Source organism: Lucilia cuprina, chromosome 6 (genome assembly GCF_022045245.1).
Source record: "Lucilia cuprina isolate Lc7/37 chromosome 6, ASM2204524v1, whole genome shotgun sequence".
Classification (NCBI taxonomy): Eukaryota; Metazoa; Arthropoda; class Insecta; order Diptera; family Calliphoridae; genus Lucilia; species Lucilia cuprina.
The window spans coordinates 36,531,778-36,553,882 of NC_060954.1; the positions used below are offsets into that span (position 1 = coordinate 36,531,778).

The following is a 22,105-nucleotide window of genomic DNA, read 5'->3' on the forward strand; positions in this document are numbered from 1 at the left end:
ACTAAAAAGTGCCATCTATTATAAGGTACTGAAAACTGGGCAGACTGTGAATGTGTACCGAATCCAACGAATTTGTTTGAAGCGGTTATTGGCCGAAAAACTCCCAGAACTCTCAGAAATCATTAAAGACGCTTCAGAATATCGTAGATGGATCCATAATTGTAACTCAAAGTGGAAGGAATCTCATGTAAATCCCGTTTGAATTGAGTATTGGCGGAAAAACTTTCAAAAATAAGGAAAGTTATGTCACAACCGCCTAACAGTTCAGATATTGACCTGTCCCACTACAGTTTGTTTCCTGGAGTATTAATCTATATGGAAGTGAAAATCCCGAATTCTGAAAAACCATACCGAACTGCAGGGTACTTTTAATCTTGTATGTAGTGGCAACAGCAAAAATAATATTACTGATTGTCTTTTACTTTTCATAACAACATGTTGCAACATTTACATGTTGTAAGTTGAGGGTAAAACAACAATTTAGAATATTTATTAAACAAAATAGAAAAAGAGAAATTTTACAAAAATATAAACTAATAGAAACGGACACACCCTTGCGGAATGTGATGGTGAGATAGTGGTGTCATTGAATAGTTTACATAGTGTATTTATAGGAGTTATATGTGCAAAAATATCAATCGATGTACATATGGGAAACTTATACATATTGTGTAAACTTTTAGGCCTTAGAAAAGTGAGGATTTTTGTAAAATTACTTTTGTTGTTCAACCTTTTGAGTTTTGTTTTTGAAGAGTAAAATAAACAATAATTATTTTTCTCTCCTACAGAGTCAAAAGTTGAAAAACAAAATTTGCTCTGTGTAAATTTACATTTAATGTCAGCGGCTTGTGTTAGAAATCCTAAGTTTTTGGTCCCATTTAAGACGTTATAATAGCGCAAAGATGCCTTTTCTATATATAAGATCTGTTACGTCATCTGAGAGCATATATATATAAAAAATAATGTTTTTGAAGTCTATACACTTCTAAACGGCTGGATCGTTTTTCTTGAAATTTTCACACTGTCTTCCTGTATGCTTGGAAGGAACTATAGGCTACCTGTTATTTCGAAATGTCAATTGGGCAAGGTGCCACGCACATATACAAAATTAGTATTAAAAGTCGCATCTCAGAAACTGCAACATCCATTTGAACACATGTTGAGAAAATGAACAGCCTAGCTACAGTGGGCGTGGCACTTCCCATATAAAGAAATCTTAATTTAGAATATCTGTAAAATTATAACAGCTAGAGTCCTCAATTTTTTCGGAGCCACTTTAGTATCGACTCGAATATTTAGAACAAAAAACTGGCGGACTAGCAATAGGGGGCGTGGCACACCCATAGGAATTACCTACTAAAATTTATTTACCTGGACAACTCTTGTAGTTAAAATCTTAAAATTTTGTACTAATACCTAAGTTCATAAGAATAGTTGATGAGAAAATGGGTGGAATGGCTATAGTGGGCGTGGTACTCTTTATAAGAATAAAATGTTATATCCGTATATCTGAGAATCTATAACGGGTAGAGTCCTCAAATTTTGTCGGAAGCACTTTATTGTCAATGTGATTATTTAAGGAATAAAGAGACGGACTAGCAGTAGAGGCGTGGCACCTCCCATATAAATTGAATACAAATATTCGCCTACCTGGGAAACTATTTGAGATAGAATTTTAAAATTTTGCACGAAGAACATTAACATCCATGTAAACATTTTAGGTTATAAATTGGCGGACTACCAATGGGGGCGTTGCACGTCCTTTATGAATAAAATATACAAAGATTCGTTTATGTGGGTAACTAATAGAGCTAGCTTCTTTATACCCACCTGAACATTTTGGAGACTTTCATTAGGGGGAATGGAAGCGCCATATTAATAAAATAGAAAAAATCGTATGTCTGGGCAACTAATTTAGCAAACATCCTTAAATTTTGCACAAAAACTTTAAAATCAATATTAACATTTGGTATAGTGTTTCTTAATTTACATTGCTTTTAGGGTAGCAAAGCACACTGGGTGTAGCTAGTTAATTATAAAATAAAGTTTTAACCTCTATTACACTTATATTTTTTTAAAGATATCGGTTCAATCATTTCATTCATGATCTCTTGAGTCGTAAGTTCTTAATATTATAAGCTATCAAAAACATAATTTTCCAAAGAATTGATATGATCTGATGAGGGCTAAAAATGTATAGAAATATGTATTAGAATTTCAGAGAGTAGAGTTTTGAGTAGTATGACACTCCTAACTACAAAAATTTATCAAAATTTGTATTAAAGGCTCAGTTAGTTTCTACGATCCGTTCCGTGACGAATCAGCTAATTCCTGTTTTTCATATAAAAACTCTACGGCAATCACACGTCAAAGTACCGACTTATAAAGGTTTCCGTAAGCTAAGAACTAATCAGCTGATGCAACGTAAGATTTAAGTTCTTCTGAATCATTTCAAAAAATGAAAAGAACCATATGACTGTCAAATTTTTCATCAGTATTTTCTCGCAATGTGTGATGGTTTCATGACATATTGCGTTTAGACCCCAGATCGGCAAAGAGCTTTGTGAATAGCTTTCTTGCACTTTTAATTTCATGAGCTTGCACATTTATAAAAAACAATAAAAACCAATAAGAGAACTTATTTTTTACTCTCTGCCGTTGTATGGTTTACACGATCCCATCCTTACTCTTTTACGATCCCATTCTTACTCTTTTACAAAATATTTTGACAGTTCGTTTTACATGTGTGCTCGTGTAAAGGCGGCTTAAATAGTTTGTTTTGAGGTTACCGCCTTATTATAACATTATTATACAATGTTTGGTTAAAAAAACCATTGATAATATAAAAATTTCATTAAAGACGAGATTATAAAGGAATCATGAACTATATAGGACTACATATCTTAAAAAATATATAAGTAAAATAATAAAAAAAAAAAATAATTCCCACACTAGCTTCATATAAAATCAAATGCTAAAAATATAGTCGTTGGAAATTGAATACATAATTAATTTTAAATGAATGGTTTACAATTTCCAAGAATATTCAAAATTGCCAATGATAATAATGGCTATATAAATAACATTTTTTTAACAAAAAATGCCACAAACCATTAAAATTAGCTGGAAACTGATTCTTAAGGAAAATTAACAAAAAAAAAAATATATTTCATTTTAAAAATTTACAAAGGATTTGTAAAACAAAAAATGCAGTTAAAATTCATCAGAATTAAGACAAATTGAATTCAAAACCTTATTTGGCATCCAAGAATATACGACTTAAATTATTAATACTTAATATTTCATCGAAATGGGGCCAGACTAAATGAAGATAGAAATTGTAAAAATATTTTTTCATTTATTTATGAATAATAATTGAAATGTGTTCATCAGTTTGAGGGTTTTAATATAATGTTCGATAAATTAAGTTAAAATATAAAATAATAACATTATCCTATGGGTCAATCATTGGTTTTGATCTATCTACAATTAGGTTGTTTAACATCTGCTTGAGCATAAAATCATCAAGATTTTATGCTCATCCTTAGGCAGAGATCCTAAGGATGTAAAGTAGGGGCACACATCAAGGTGGTAAGCTGTTTAAATTTTATGAAACGTAGCTATAAATAATCTACTCAGAACATTGGTCTGCAAGCGTATGCCGTTTTGGTAGCAGTATAAAGACTTCAACTGTATACGATATCTTAATAAATCGAGGAATCTTTCAAGACGATGAAGTATTGACAGAAGTAATGACGATTCTATTCTATATAGACAGAAACTTAAATTGCTTACTCCTTGACAAAGTTCTAACGGAAATGTTAATCCTTATAACAGGCCTCTAAGAAGTTTAATTCACAGATTAAATGCAATTGGTGTAAGGTCATACAAACTATACTGATGCCCACACTCAGAGAAAAAACATGGTTGTGGTTACCATGTTCTAAGAGCAACATATTATGGTTAAAATTATGATTGTAGTCTAGATATATTATGGTTATTGTAACAATTTTAAAATATTATATTATGGTTGAAATCAGCTAAAACATTTTATCATAAAATTTGTTATATATCATAATATTGTTTGTTATACTTGACTATTTTATATGTATTCGAAATCAAATTTATTTTAATTACTATCAGTACAATTACAGTTTCTAAAAAAGTAAAAACCTTCATTACTCAAACCGATTTACAAATTTTAATTTAATTCCCAAAAACATAACTACATTATTCTATACAAAGTGAAATACTTATACATATAATGTTATAAACCAAATAAGAATTATTTCAACTCATTTTATTGTCGCTTTAGACAACACACACAAATTAATATGTGTGAGTTGTGTGTGGCTAAAGTTGTTTTGTTGTTGTAGCAACAGATATAGAACAACAAAACATATAATGGTTATTTATAACCACATAACATATAATGGTTATGCAACATATAGCAACATAACATATAATGGTTATCAGTTAGTTGAAATATTTGTTAGTAACATAATATGTTTTAGCCGTTACCGTTATTGAAAAAATAATTATTTTTCAGTGAATCATACTCAAATTTATAATTGCCATGAACATGAAAATGATTACAGTAACAACAATATTGTTTAAATAGAATTAAAATAACAATTATATGTTTTTGATAACAATATATTGTTACAGTGAACATAGTTTAGTTATAGTAACCATGTCGAACTATGTTTTTTCTCTGCGTGCAAGAATTATAGATGCGATAGCCTGTCTCCCAGCTGATGTTGATTATTGTCCTCCTAAACCCTTGTTCTAGAGAAATTTTGGTTTTACTATCTTCGAAAATTCAAGACTGGGGAGAATATGTCGCGCTTACAACCTTTCTTTATATGATTGGTTTCAAAAGAGGAAAGCGATTTGTTGTTGGATGGTCCCGAACTACCTATTTAACCGACCACTTAGGGTAACATGTGCTTATGCTACGAGAAAGTCAATCATCACCCGACAAATAGCTTATGTTTGTTTTTTAAGTGTTTGCTCCCCGTCTTTTTCGGATGCATTAACTCTTCGCCAAACTACGAGTTCGGGATCAGAAAAATATTGATATAACAGTATATCGAACAGAAATATTAGAATTTTTATCGATTGTCAAGCTACAATGCCAATGGGCAGATGTATAAACTAAATCAATACTAGTCCAATAATTGGAGCCAACCAGGTGGTTAGACTTTAGTGGCAATCACTATATTTTCCTGATGCATCGACTCTTTGTCGAACTGCAGGTTTGGAATCAAAAAAACGTTTAGGATTCAAAATTACTATGGTCCTCAACAGGCTTAAATATCGGCTGTAAAAAGATCAACAAATTGTCATTGATATAACAGTATATCGAATAGAATGAAAACTTTTACCGATTGTCACGCTACAATGAAATCCTTGAAATACTAGTCCAAGAATGCCGCAAATTTTTAAACGCCATGGCGGGAAATTTAACATTCGTACTCAAATAGTTATGGGGATTTGATGAACTACTGTGAAGCTAAGGAATAATAATAGACATAGCCATATACTCTTTTGTTTAATTTATAAATTAAATAATATATTTTATGAACTTTGCCAGATAAGGTTTATCAAAAAGTCAACGAGATAAAGCGATACCGAATAGGAACCATATCTTTCAAAATTCCAACCTAGCCACCACATTAAATATTCCCTTAAAAATTACTTTACAAGTGAAAGTAATTATTGACCCTATTCGATATACATATATGGTATCGTCAGATACCATATATGTAGTTTAGCAATGAAATCTGACAATCAAAAGTTTTATGGGAAACATTCACACCTACAAAATTTTATAAGGATCGATTCCTATCCTACTCCTCTTATAACCCCTATTACAGATAATAAATGAATTCAAAAGAGTATGGTTCATAATTGACCCTTTAGTTTGCAAGAGTTATGTATAGAACAATTTATAAATTCATAATTTTATTGCAGTCTACTTAGTAGAAAACACCCATAATCAATGTAAATTATTGCAACATTTAGACAAAAGTTTATTGATTTTAGTTTGCTATTTCTTGGCATGTAATATACAAGTGTATCGGAATATACATGTGTATGTATATGTGATTGTCTGCAATTGAATATGTACATACACAAGTATATGAATGTCTGTTATATATAGTTCTTAGTTCTAAGTTACAAATTTATTCAAATTATCATTTATGATACCTATTGTATTAATAACACAACTACTACAATAATCTCAATTACATACATATGTATGTACGTACTTACATATGTATTTACATTGTATATCGAGTAGAATAGAATAAAAATATAGATTTCTATTCATTACTTATGTGCATTTATTCATTGAAATTTTGAATAAGAGTCTAATTAAATTAACTGCCTTCTATACTTTATATGTATATACTTTAAAGCTGTTTTGTTTAAAATATTATTATAGGAGAATTGAAGAGATGAGAAGAAAGCTTTTAGAAATCATTTCTTAGAGAATTGAATTATTAAAGTTATATGTACTTTATAAAGTTTTATTTGTATATAAATAATAAATTAAGACACCATAAGAAATTAAGAACGCTCACATACATGTGTATACCCAGCAGTTCAACAAAGAGTCAATGCATACGATAAAGACAGTAATTTCCACTAATAGTTAACCACCTGGATGATTGTAATTCGTATGTTTTAAGTCATTCGTCACGAATGTACCCTTTGTAATCGAGAATGAAGACAGTCATCATATAAGTGTCCTCTTTGAAAGCGAGAGCGGAGGCAATTGTCTCTTTACTGTCTACAAGTAATCTAGAGATTATACTGTTAAAAGTTGTTTTTTGTTGTTGTACTTCCGAAAGTAGTTATTTTACCCATCTTTTGGAGAAATGATTATTATTTTCTACTAATATACCAATATCTATTTATTTCCATTAATATTTTACCACCTGTTGATTCCAATTCGCATATTTTGGGCCATTCATCAAGAATAAAAGTAAATCGTCACTATCCCAGAACACTTTTATAGCAAGAAAAGTATCGCCAGTTAAATAGCTAGTAATGGGGCTGACTTCCGAGAACCCATTTAGAGATTACCATTCTTTGACTATTTTTGACCGTCTTTCGACTGTAGGGTGTAGAGTGACGATTGACTTCCACGTAGGACCAGTCCATGTTAAAATCGTTGGTCACCTGGGTAGTCTGGTGGCTAGGGGCCACCACAAGCGGTAGGTTAAGTGGTCAGTTTGGGAATGTCCCGTCGAACTGCTGGATTAAAACTGCTTTTTTATTATTTTTTTATAAAAAGGACACATTCAGCCGTTCATAGAAAATTAAATGAGTTACGTGCCATATGATGACTGATGATGATAAAAGGCATATCCAATGTACCAAAAGCCAAAAATAAGGGTGTGTTTTTAGTTGAGTTTTAAATAAATTATATTTAAAACTATATATATTATATATATTAAATGTACTAGTAATGAATAGTAACCAAATTTTTTAATTATTGCAATCGAATAGTGAGATAGTTCTTAGAACTGACTAAATTCGATTGTAAACAAATTCGGTTATCACAACGAATCTGTTTTCTCTGTGTAATCAATATAAAGCACTTTCAATATGATCAGTTAGGTTAGGTATTCAGGTTACAAAGACGCATAATTGGGTTCTCTTGGTACCTTTGTGATACCTGTAAAGAAAATAGAGATAGAAAAGAAAGAAAAATCTATAGTTTTAGGGTTTAGCCATAAGAGAGGTATAGAGTAAGTATAGAATGAAATACTGAGAGTAATGAAGACTTGAGATGGAAATAGAAGAAGAGATAGAAGTTTCGTTCCTGTGGACTAATAAATGCCTTGGTCAAATATGGCTTGATGGTATTAAAAACCAATTACTGTGCCTCATAAAGTCATTAATAATCCAGTCTTAGCCTAGATAGTTCCGACAAGTCGTCAAATAGTCGCATTCCTAGATATATGAATTGAATGTCTGCTAGCGCAGGGCATTAACAGAAAAGATGTTCGACAGATTCTTCCTTGTCTTGACAACTTCCATAGAAGTCGTTGTGGGGTATACTAAGTCTTCTTGCATGGTTACCGAATGAGGTATGTCCCGTAATGACAGCGGCAAGATTGCTGATATGAGGACTGTTTAGTTACAGAAGATATGACGTGCGATTACAGTCCAAACTTGGCCATATATTCCTGGTGTAGATACAACCCAAAAGATGTCTACGTCCCCATTTTCATCAGCAGTACAGTTGCCAATCACGATTTTTGAATGTCTCGTCATCATGTTTAGTTTGGATGTAGTATTTACACCAATCAGGGATTTAATAGCAGCTGGGCTATCGGTACAAATTTGAATATCTCTGTCTGATACTCTGTAATGCCAAAGCCAATTTGCTTCTCTTTTTATGGCTTATAGTTCAGTAGTGGACTACAGTTATTTTATATCCTAAAATATATCCAAGTCTTAAATTCAGGGATGCCAATGCCATCTCGGTTCCCTTTCTTAGAACCGTCCGTATATAATAAGGGGGTTCTTAGGGAGCTATTTTCCTCTGATGCAGAGTTTTCGTATATAGTGTAGACGAAATATCTGTGGAGGAAAGGTTTGGGTTGCGCAATAGTCAATATTAACTGGAAGAAAGAATTTCTCTTCTATAATACTTGCATGACCGTATGGTGTATATGTCTATGCATCTATAGCATTGAGTCTGAGGGCAGTGATTAATGACAGTTTTCTGGCTTCCAGATCAGTAGAGATCCAATTGGAAAAGTCTATGTTTATTGTCTCCATATAATAGATTCATTGATAAGTTATCAAATTACTATATTGACTGATCTATAGAATATAATGTATATTAGTTCAAAGACTAATTCATAGAGCAGTTTATAAACTAGATATTGGGGTTTTTTATTGAAGACCCAGAAACAGAAATATACCACCTAATCATAACACAACCTTCCAGTCAGAAGTCCGAGCAATAACGTAATGAGTAAATTTGATTAAAATATATATGCGCAAATCTGAGGTAAGAATGATGGTACGTATTCTGAGTTGACTCATATGATTACTAGCACAACTATACAAAATTGGACATGCGGATTTAGACATGATGTAGAGCATGTGGAGAGGACATTGAAACTCTAGAGATTTTTTTTGCTACTCTCAAGCATTCGTTGAATTAGATTCAAGCATCTTGGAAGTAATGTTATTCCGGAAATAACATTCCTCACAAATTGAAAAACTATTACGAATTACGTTCAGGAAACTGAGTTTCTGAACATTGAAAATAATAATTCAGCAAACAATTTTTGAAGTAAGTACGAAACGAATTTGAAAAAATCACACTTTGGAATTAATTTAATCTTATAATCGGTCTTAATTCATCTAAACACATCTTTAAATTAGGTACGAAACGAGATCACTTCACTAGTAACTAGGAAGAGTAACAGTTTATATTTATTTACCCATAGACTAGTCAAGAAACGAAACTGTTCTGATTTGTTGCACTCGAAATGGCAAAACAAACCACCCTAATGTTCATATACATATGTAAAGTTTAATGCAAGGCCACAAAAAAATTAGTTAACTTTAAAATTAAAATCAAATCTAAAACTAAACAAAAACATAAGCTCATACATATGTTTATAATTTTAAAAACTTTAATTGAATATTTATTTAATAAAAAACAAAGAAAAATACAAAATAGGATTTAAAATACAATTATAAATTAAATCAAACAAAAAATGTGAATATATAACGGAAATCTAATAAAACATTAAAAACTGGTTTAAATAAAGGGATTAAAGAATAAAACAACTGTTTAATAAAACTACTTCCGTTTATTACAATTTCTCCTTTTTTTGCCATGATTTAATAAAATTGTTATTTCAACTTTTCTTTACATTATTATAATTTATACATTTGTATGTGATAGTTTTTTTTTTTAAATAATAAAACCACAAGTACTTTTTATTAAAATGTATGCAAAAATATAATAAAATATAAATTTTATTTAAAACAATCCGATTAGAACAACAAACTACACCTTGAGATAGTAAACATTTCACAAAAAGTTTGTTTTATTGATAGCGTTTTTTTATTTTATTTTATAAACTTTAAACAGTAGCATAAAAATTAAATTTAGTTTGATCTCAATCCTTATGAATAAAATTATTTGTTAGCATTTTCAATTTGAATAAAATGTGCTCCATTTTCTTAGAATCTAAAAAAAGTTGTGAAACACATTTTAATTTTGGCATTGATTACAACAGTGTTGCGAATTTATTTATATTATAGGGAAATGCTTTAGTGAAATTAATAGACCTACCTTAAACGGTAACAATTTTTAGCCGCAGTATCCAGCTGTCCTTTTTTGAGGTTAAACTTTGTGTGATTTCAAAGATGCCTTCGCTAAGCCTATTTTAAATGATCCATGATAAACTCTCGGCGGATATTTGACAAAGCACTCCATTTCAGGGTAACACCTCTTGTTGCCTAGGAAGTGTATCAGTCCTCCATGACCAATTTAAGAAAATATTAAGGAATAGAAGGACAAGGTACTTAGTTGTGCAGTCGGGTAGTCAATTTGTCAGTTAATTAGTTGGTTAGTTAATTAGTTAGTTAGTTAATTAGTTGGTTATTTACTTAGTTAGGTAGTTAGTTAGATAGATAGATAGATAGATAGATAGATAGATAGATAGATAGATAGATAGATAGATAGACAGATAAACAGATAGACAGATAGATAGATAGATAAATAGATAGATAGATAGATAGATAGATAGATAGATAGATAGATAGATAGATAGATAGATAGATAGATAGATAGATAGATAAGTAGGTAGGTATTTAGTTAGATATATATTTAACAACATGACGTAATATGTATAACACAAAAAGGACATAAGTTTAAATATTACAAACCGGTTCATAATTAACCCGCCTTGCCACCATTCAAGAAAATATTAAGGAGTAGAAGGACAAGGTACTTAGTTGTGCAGTCGGGTAGTTAGTTTGTCAGTTAATTAGTTGGTTAGTTAATTAGTTAGTTAGTTAATTAGTTGGTTATTTACTTAGTTAGGTAGTTAGTTAGATAGATAGATAGATAGATAGATAGATAGATAGATAGATAGATAGATAGATAGATAGATAGATAGATAGATAGATAGATAGATAGATAGATAGATAGATAGACAGATAAACAGATAGACAGATAGATAGATAGATAGATAGATAGATAGATAGATAGATAGATAGATAGATAGATAGATAGATAGATAAGTAGGTAGGTAGGTATTTAGTTAGATATATATTTAACAACATGACGTAATATGCATAACACAAAAAGGACATAAGTTTAAATATTACAAACCGGTTCATAATTGACCCGCCTTGCCACTATTTCGAAAATTTCTGTTTCCTTATTATAGTTTTGCCAAATTTTTTCCTCTTCTTCTCCTCTAACAAAATTACTTTCTTCTATGAACAGTTGATATTTTCCAACATTAAATTTTCTTACATTTTGTATTGTATCACAAAAAACTAGTTGTTTGCATTTTCTATCGTTAACAAGCCTTCGGACTTGCCCGAATGTTTGACCCGTTCAATGTTCTCTGTTACAAATTCCTCAGTCAACTCTTATAAATTCAATACAATGCTTTATTATTTTTAGTTGTTTTCTTGTCAAACATATTGGCAAACACTTAAAGGCAGCTTTTGTGTTCTGTGTTGTTTAACCCTGAGCACTTGAGGGTTAAACTACAAGGTTGCCACAAAAAAAAAAAATAAAAAAGGTCAGGCCAATAAAGTATAAATACTTGGACACATAAAATACATACAAAAAGCATTAAAAAATCCAAACTAAATAACCACAAAATGGCAGCAACAAACAAGTTTATATTTTGCATTTTGTTGTAACTTATAACAAAAAAACATCATAATTTATATAAATAAATTACAAATATTTTATTTTTTTTTTCGTTACAGATCGTTACTTTGTTTTTTTGCAAAAATACAACACGTGTAGAGAACATGCTGTCTGTTACGAATATAAAAATGCGCAAATAAAAATCTAACTTCGCAGGTTCCAAGAAGGAAAATTGTATGGTTTTATATTGCTAACAGGCATAAATCTTAAAACATAATCATCGCAGGTTGTGCGTATCAAGTGTATCTTTCAAATTACTTTTATATACAAATCAACAAACTAAATTTTGCAAACAAATCGAAAAATAAACAAAAAAAATTTATAGAAAAACATCTAACGATCCATGTATGTATTTGACATTTACATCAACATTGCACTATGGGTTAAATGTTTTTTTTCGGAAAATTCTAGTTGACTAGGTTATAACAAGTCTCGAATTTGTATATACATTCATATAATAACAATAAAACCATGTGTCCTAAATTTAAAGTTGATTTCGACCTATTGCTCTTTATGCAGGTCAACTAAAACGCAAACGTCTTTATCTAACAAAGTTTAGTTTATATCTAGTAAATGCAAGTGCTCGATATTTAGAGCGCAGTGACCTTATATAAACTTACTTAGAATTATATAGACTTCTCCAAATGTTGATCTGATTTGGCCTAACATTTCTTGGTTTCTGTCTGCTGCCCCAAAATCTTCTTTCCTAACTTTCGTACGGTTGTGGTATGTTTAATATGGTTTTTGAAAACTTTTAAAGGTCAGGCACGTTCAGGCATCTTTGTCTTAATTAATTTCGTTTGGAGTTGAAAAGTTGGATAGTATTCGAAAGTTTTTCATAGTTTAAATGAATATATTCTGAATTTCCGCGTTTCTCAAATCTCTATTCTTCCTCCAACATTTTTTTTAATTTGATTTTGCGGGTATCTCGTCCGCTAAGATTCCAAAAGGTATTACATGAGTTTCATTTCCCAACTCTTTCAACATCTAAATAGAAATCAATGCCTCTGCTTTTCTTTATATTCATTTGTTATTCTGTTGTCAACCTCCAAGTCCTTCATAGCCTTCCAAATATTCGGTTAAGCGGTTCTTTAATAATCCCGAAACTTAAGGAAATTTAATTTTTTTAATCGGAACATAAATAAACATTTGAGAAGATTGAGCATCCTATTTTGTGGACCTCTAACCACTCCCCTATTTCGATCAAAAGGTATAAGTTCAAAACTTTAATTCTGCAAAACTTCATTCTTACTTTTGAGTATTTTTTTCAATTCAGTTCTATATCTATTTAGATGTTATAGATTTACTTTCTATTATCCACTCCACTTCACTCTTCACTACTTTAAATATAAAACCAGAGTTTCTTTTTCCATCTTTGGAAATGAATAACACTGTTTTTGTCATTTCTTGTCAATGTTACCCAACTTAATTTGGATCTTACTTAAACACTTATATGAATGTGGTGAAACGCATCTGCCGTGTCGGCCTTTGGTATTTTTTTTTACCCTCAGAATGCGCTTTTGTGACGATTCACGCAGTTAACCTGTACAAGCACTTTGCTCAGCCACAGTGCACCCCGAAGTCACCTTTTAATACAAGGTTCGAAACATGCCTAGTGATCAGCCCCTCCGGGCATGTTTCCTTGATGAGTGTCACATCATGATGTATTGCAATCAGGAGGTAGATGTGTGTACTGCATGGCCTAAATTGAAAAGAGGTCGAACCAGGGCACCACATAATCTGGTACTACGGTTGGCCAGTTGCCCGCAGGACTATGTCCTGGATGGTCAGTTGGTTGAGGTTCCTTAGGGATCCATTAATGGTTGTGGTTAAAACCCAAATCGCAGGAAGAGGGTTGTTTGGTTAAAAGACTGATACACCGTGAATATGATTTTCATAATACACTTCTGTGATCGTTCCTAGATGCTGGAGCGGTACGAATTACAGAGCATGACTATAAATTAATAAAATGTTGGATTAGAAGAGATTGGGTATACGAGGTGAAGTTTTCTGATGTCTAATTGCATTCTATAGAGAGAATGGAGTAACTGATGCAATTGGCGGATGGAGTTGGTGCAGTGATGTGTTAGAATATTTAATCTAACAAGAAAGGAAGGATGGACGAGGTGCAAGTTCGTCACTGCCCTCTCTTTGATTTATATAGCGATTTTCCTACATGGTTGAGTGTATGCTCAACTTATCACAGTGGGTCTTTGTGACCACTGAAATAAAGTCTTATTAATTTATATGGTCCGTGTTTCGGACTACCAATTACGTCCCTCTAGGTGCTGTTGCCGAACAACATGATACTTGTCTTTCCCCAAGGAGGCAAGAGATTAGATAGCTCGAGTACTTGAGCCAAGCGCTTCTACATGCGCCTGAACATCCATGTTCAAAAATTGCAACCTGTGTTTAAGAAACACTAAGGGGCAGTGGTGAGTTGTTAACTTTTTACTCACCCAGTGGTTGGAAAAGTATCACTGTGAGATAAGGCAACATGTCATGTACTCACGTAAAGCATTTCGACTTCATGCCTAGTGATCAGTTCAATATAATCTTTTTGACCAAACAGAATAACACTGAACCCATTGTGCAATCATTGATGTGAAATACACCTTTATTTAGTGATAAAACCTTTTTAAAATATATATTTTTCTTTTCGATAATGCTCGTTCATACCTTCTGTTGCTGTTTTTTTTAATTGGAAAAAAGAAGGAGAACATAAAAAACACTCTCACCCCCTGCAGTCACTGTTCTAAGTTTATAGCCCAAGGACGAAATGTTAAAATGACACTAAGTGCACAGTCATTGTGGTGAGTGTACGTACATAAATATATATAGAGGACTAAGAAAATAGCAATAATAACAGCAACAACAAAAACAAGAAAGAACAAAAAATATATCTGAATATAAATCGAAGACAACAAGAGAAAGTGTAACAAAAGAATAAAAGAATTTGTGTTTAAAAAAAATTGTTTTAAAAAAAGGTTTCTATGGATACTTGAAAAACAAAGAAAGACAAAAAAAAAAGAATGTAATTTTCCATAAAGAAAAAATAAACCTTAAACCAAACAAACGTTTTTGGCACTTTCGAAAGAGTATTATTGTATGTGATGTAAGATTTTGAATTGGGATTTTTTTTCATTTCCTAACTACCCCCCACCCTGCCTACCCAAAAGAACAAAACTACGAAAAAAGAAACAATAGAAAAGGAAGTTAAAGCACAGCAAGAAAAACTGTTTACCAAAGAAATTGTGTGTTTATGTGTTGATGATGTTGATGAAGAAGACGCCAACTTCCGGTTAGGGAAATGTGAATCATTTAACTATTCTTCTAGATACTCTAAAATTGTTAACGAATATGTGTATGTGTGAACTACTACTATTGCTACTAATACAAACAAACAACTAAATAAAAAACACAAACACATTGTAAAACATATTTTTGTGATATTGTTATATACATTTCATCTCTCTCTCTCCCTCTATCATTCTCTCGCTCTGTTTTACATCCTTTTGCCAAGTTGTGGTTTGTGCTTTATCATCATAAACTAGAATTGCAACTACAAAAACATCAACAGCAACTATATAACCATCACCTCCCGCAACATCGACGTCGTTATCATCATCATCAGTAGCAGCAGCAGCAGCAGCCACAAAAACAAAAACATTTTAAGTTGTACAAGAAGAAAAAATCAAGCCTTAAAATTGTATCATCCTATAAATCACAATGGCAAGGTGAGTGGGAATTTAATTTTTTTTATATTCTTGCATTCTTCTACTATTCATACTTTTAAACAATAAGAAAAAATTCTTTTAAATTTCCATTCTTATTGTTGTTTGCTATTATTTAAGTATAAATTATTTAAAAACCATCTGTATGTAGTATATGAAAATTTAGGTGAAAACTCTACAGGAGGTGGTTATTAAAAAGAAAAGAAAATCTTTTGACAACTAAGATTAAGGTGTTATAATAAGAAATTACCAAATCACAGATTCTTTTGCGGTAAATTTAAACTTCCTAGTTTCTGCAGAGATTACTTGAAAATAATGTGATATTTTCTTTACTAAGGACTTAAAATTAAGTTCTGAAAACATGAGCTCATTGGTTATCGGGGTAGCATCCTCTTAGACTTTTAGCACAGTTTGATGCTGTGATCGACCATTATTACTCTTTTGAGTATTATTCGTTTTAATGGCAATATCCACCTGTTGTCTCTAGGAAGTGGACCACTCCAGAGCGTCACCGACTGGACCTTAAATATCGACGCTTTGTCGATATTTTGTGAGAAGTAACCTACTATCACTTGACGAGAACTTTAAGGAATCTGTCTTTTTCCTATTGGGCAGGAAAGCGTAAGATCTCAACTTTCCATTCTTATCGTCTTCTCCACAACTTTAGCCGAACAATCTGTGGACAGGTTTCTTCCAAATTTTTGGGGTTTTTCTCTTATAAGCCTGATCGTTGAAAAGCACATCTTTAGACAGTGATAAATTTCCTTGTCTTCTGTATAAAACTAGTTTTATCAAAGGAGTCACTTCACGCTTGAGTTCTTCCCCACAACTTCTGCCAAACAACTTGTAGATAGGATTCTTCCAAATGTAAGAAAGCTCATCTTTAGGCAGAGATAAATTCCCCAATTTCTATGTGAAACTAGTATCATGAATGGAGTCACTTAAAACATCCAGTCACTTAAGTTCACCATGTACGGTCTTATATTATCCTCTTTGTCTTTGACATCCGGCTTTTTCGTACCTAACAGGTGGACCATCCCTTTCGTAGTGTCCCTACTATCGTCCATAGTTATTTTAACTATTTTGGATATCACAGCCTTATGAAAAATTTACAAGATAAGTTTATATAAGACTAATATTGTGGACCAGGAGCTCGGCTAATTGAATCCAACCACTATCAAACCAAAGTCCCTGGTTCGTATTCTCACTGGCTCCTTTTTGTTATTAAAACCAAAACCAAAAAGTACTGAAAAGAGTTTTTTTATCATTTTAACTCATTACTTTTCAATGTAAGTTTTTTTCTGTGTAGCAATGGTGCTCCGAGTGCTCTGTCGAAATCCAAATTTTATACACATCCGTTATCTAAATGTTATTGGAATGCTGAGATTTGTTAACACTTAGAAAACGGATATGTTTAAAATTTAGATTTTGTCAACGAATTGTTGCAATTTTGACAACGTTGCAGAATAGGAGCCGAATTATGATTGCAGAATTTGTTTAATATTCACTCCTATTATGTAAGTCGTTGTCGACACCAATTTTGAGTCGTCGTAAAATTTGCTGTCGACAGAAAATGAGTTGTACTAAACAGATTTCTTGACTTAAAATAATAAAAAAAAATTGTCGGAAATAAGTAAAAATAGCTATTTTTACTGTTGACGTCGAATTTGTCGACAACGACTTACATAATACGACTTAATTGGCAACCAATTGAAAGGAGTTGCCTTAGTTTATATTTTTACATGTAAATTCAAATGAGTTGCCATATCATATTGTGGTATCGACCTGGTTCACACTAGTAAACTTTTGTTGAGAATCTTTTGATTTTGTGTGTGAAAGAAAGAGATGGTTGATATTTCTTTCTCTTTCTCTCACACACAAAAATCAAAAGTTTCCCAAAAAAGTTTCCTAGTGTGAACCAGGTCATTATAAACCAGATGTTATAGATTTAATTTTTTATATACATAAATAACTGTTTTCGAGGATATAGATTCAATTTTCTAAATAAATAACTGTTTTCGAGGAAAAAACTTATACAGAGACTGGTTTCATTATAACTGACTATTATACAAAGATTTTTAATTGCCGGTCTGCACTAAGAAATTTTTTTTGGGAAACTTTTGTTTTTGCGTGAGAGATAGAGAAGGAATATCATTCATCTCCCTCGCGGTACGGAGTCTCCGTACTCGGTAACTTGTTTTGTTAAACCTGGTTCACACTGGGAAACTTTTGTTGAGAAATTTTTGATTTTGTGTGTGAGAGAAAGAGATGGTTGATATTTCTTTCTCGTTCCCTCACACACGAAAATCAAAAGTTTCCCAAAAAAAGTTTCCTAGTGTGAACCAGGTCTTATTCTTCTTATTCTTACAACAACAAATCAATGTAATTAATAAGTATTTTCTGAAACAAAAGTTTCTATGTGTGGACATTTTGGAAATTTCAAAAGAGAATTAAGAAAAAGTTTCTCTACGAAAGTTTCCTAGTGTGGACCGGCACTAATGTAACAAACAATTTCTAAAGAAAAAATTAAATTCAGCCGACAATTTAGCCGACGCCGGTATTTACTATTATAAGCCGCCGACCAAAAATGATTGAACTGCCGCTTGTATGTATCTCTAGAACTAACGCCCCTTTTAAATAATTTTTTTATATTTCTTTTTAATACATAGAGACTATCTAATATATATGCATATGTTTCTGCAAGGATTTTTTATTTTTAGAGAAATATTTGTTATTATTTTCTTCTTTCAATGAAAGTAACCCATTTTATATGAGACAAATAAATACCTTTTAACACACTTGCAAATTGACACCAAAAAAAACAATGTGATCCAGTGTTTACTAAAGACAATTGATTTGAAAAATAAAGTTGAAATTTATATATAATTTGAAAATATTCTCTTATGTGTATGTACTATTCAGAACTTAGTTTTATTCGAAAATGATGCTCTATTCCTTGAAAAAAAATTACAAGCCTTTAAAACATCGTTGTCCCAATCGGATGAAAGACTAAATCCATTATAGAAATATATTCAATATAATTCTCATTTAGTTAAGAACATTTTACATATACAAGGTCAGAGCTGGTTTTCATCAAACTCTTGGAAGCAGTTAACATTTTTGTACGATCGGTAAATAGTAAAACAAGTGCAGAAGAATGCATTCATTTAAAGTATTGTGAAAAGATAAACTTTGAAAAGTTTTACGGGCAAGGAGGCATTATTGAAATTCCCTTAAGTGTCAAAGAATATTTAGGTTTTAGCGAAAAGCAATCATTCATATGTTCATACATATAAAAATATTCATATGTATAAATAAGAATTGACAATAAAACTAGTACATACTTACATACATATAAAAATACATTATAAATTATTTATATATTTTACAGAAGTATGTATGTATATAATGCATGTATATAAAATATAAATAAATAAATAAAAAGTGCGAAAAATGTGAGAAATTTTGAAATAAAAAAAGAAATATGTCATAATATTTAGTTTAGACTTTTGACATGGAGTTGTGCTATTTTAATTCCAAGCACGAAGGATTTTTTTTGAAACGTATGCATGTATCAACTAAATATTTTATGTCGTTTATTATAATGAATGTTATTTTTTAACCCAAATAAAATTACACAATATTTTTTAGAGTGTAAATCTTAATACGCTCCACTTTATTTAGTTATATACAATGTATATGTTTTTTTAATTAATGAGTTGAGCGAATTGTGTTACAAATTTTCTTTTAATTATTTTTCCTTAAATACTTATGAACATAATTACATGTGTAAGTATCCAGCTGGCATTTGGTAGATTGTTGGATGATTAATCAGTAAATGAGTATTTTTGACCGCTTTTGATGACCTAAAAGATGTACAAAAGGCGCGCTTAAAAAATTATTCGAAAATGCTCGTGATTAAAAACTGATTATATGAAAAATGTTTGGCAATCATAAATTGATCATCCTGGTGTTTGAAATATGATAGTTAAGCAGAAAATGAGCACATATAATAATCATTTTAATTTTGCAGAAGAATGTGATCAAAAATTTCAAAAAATGCTTATGGAAGACTGATGCATGATTAATCATAAAATGAGTATTTTTTGATCTATTTTGATGACCTTAAAGATGTACAAAAAGGCAGCTTAAAAATTATCCAAAAATGTTCCCGATAAGTGATTAAGAACTGATTATAAAATGATTATAAAACAATAAAATTTTTGGCAATCATAAATTGATCATCCTGGTGTTTTAAATATGATATTTTGCAATAATATTTCGTTCAGTCGGAAGATTAAAAACCTGAATGGTCTGGTACTTAAATGATGCAAAGCTTGTTTTTAAAAGCTTAATCTGACAAAGTTCTCTGATATTTTATTAATTGTCTTCCGACTGTCGAAAGCTAATGTTGTGGATAGTTAAACTGTAAATATTTCAATTTTCGGGATTTCACTGCAGACGCTTTGTGCGGTTTTGACTGCCAGTTTAGAATGTAGGTACAGATTTTTATGGGTGTGTGCTTTAAAGTTACTCAAAGTTACCGATGAGAGTCCTTTCAATGTTTTCAGAATACATTTAAGACAAATGTCAAATCGACTAGATATAGTCTAAATTGGGTCATGAAGTGAATGTATTGAGAATACTTTTTGATCTAAACACTTTCGAGGTGAGAGTCTTGAGACAAGCAACGTAGATTTGAACCTTTGAAGTCTCGATTATTCTTGTATTTTCTAGCAGCTGTAACACTCTATGCGATAATATTTCAGTTCATGTCTTAGTACCGTAAATAGACACATAGCGCCTTACTTATTTGACTTTCATACTCCATACTCGAGCTATATAGTCTTTAACTGTTGCAGTCACCTTTTGATTCGACACTCTTCTATCCATCAATAAGACATCGTTTTCTTATCGTTACATAAATCTTTTGGCCAATTTTTTTTATGACTGACGTTAGTATATGTATGGAGAATTTACTCACCAATTCGGGTCATTTTGTGAAATATTAGGCGCACTTAACTTCAAATGTTCCTTGTCATCACACAGACCTTTCAATCGACACATTCATGAAAACAATCATCACACACATTCTTAAAGATCTATAAATGGAGTGCAGTGAAGATATTTAGTCTCTAAGGGTTACAGTCATTTTGTAAAACATTCCAATCGACACATTCATGATAACAATTATTATACACATTCTTAAGGATCTTTGAATGGAGTGCGGTTTTGAAAGTACCTATGAGGAAATACCCTGTTGACAACTGTCTTCTGAAGTAAGTACCAGATAAAATAGATGTACCCAGATGACACATTTTACTTCTAAAGTTTCTATTCCCAGCCTATATTGTTACTCCTGTCATGTTTTCCCTAAATTTTTCTTTTAGATGTCAATATTTTTTTCGTGCAATTTTTAAGGATTCTGTTTCTGGTTTCCCAGATATATTGCTAGTCCCACAATTTATTACTCTGATGTTTTTTATGCGTGTCAAAGTTGTTCGTGCAAAATTTAGGGATTCAATCTCAAATAGTTTAAAAAATATATGCATTTTTATATTTAATTCGTATGAAAGATGCCACGCCTCCTATTGCTAGTTTTCCCTCCAAATTGTTCCTTTTGAATTTCTATGTTCCCGGTGCAAATTTTGAAAATTCTGGCTTTAATGGTTAACTAGATATAGGTTTTTTTTTAATTGCCACGCCCCCTTGTTCTAGGCCTCCTATATTATCTTAAATATTCATAGTGATATTAAAGTGATGCTGACAAGATTTTGGAACACTAACATGTTCCCACTTATTTTATTGTGGGCGTGGCATCTTATTTATCGCTTATTAACGAAGTTTTTAAGTTTTCTCTGAATTTTTTTGTGATCATAGTTTCTCCATGTTTTATTTTATTCATTATGAAATTTCTTGTATTTTAAATAAATAAATATGAAAAAACCCTTATGACCTCTTAACATTTTAACTTTTTTTGAAAAAGTTGTGTTTTATTAGCCTTTTGTCGTCGAATTGATTTTATTTATTTATTTGTTTGTCAACATATTGGTCAACATTTTATTTGTATTGTTTTAATGCAGGTCATTTGATTTTAAAACATGTTCGAATAATAAAATACCCAAAATATGTATAACAAAAATTCAGAGGTTTGAGAATGTACACATACTACGTTGGCAATTGACAGGAAAGTGTCACAACTAAAAAATATACTAAGTTGTAAAAAGGATTTTAAATGTGTTATCATATACGATTTTTCATTAATATGTTTTCATAGTAATGACAAAATCCTAAGTTTTAAGTTACGCCAGTTTGATAGTAAGTAAATAAATCTTATGTAAATTTTCTTTGTGTATGTTCTTAGAATTTTAATCAAATTTGCTTAAAGCACACAAACATACAGCCTGAAGACCATTTACACACTTGCACACCA

General features: G+C 31.2%; 1 long non-coding RNA gene across 2 annotated transcripts in view; it reads left to right on the forward strand.

Moving 5' to 3' along the window:
- LOC111675370 overlaps positions 1-22,105 on the forward strand; it is a 52,722-nt gene that overhangs the window by 11,024 nt on the left and 19,593 nt on the right. Inside the window, exons 2-3 of one of the 2 annotated variants that reach the window (XR_006941365.1) lie at positions 11,998-12,283; positions 14,651-15,675. This is a non-coding gene — a long non-coding RNA (uncharacterized LOC111675370). The remainder of the gene's footprint in view (positions 1-11,997; positions 12,284-14,650; positions 15,676-22,105) is intronic. The other variant, XR_006941366.1, reaches the window with a different exon arrangement.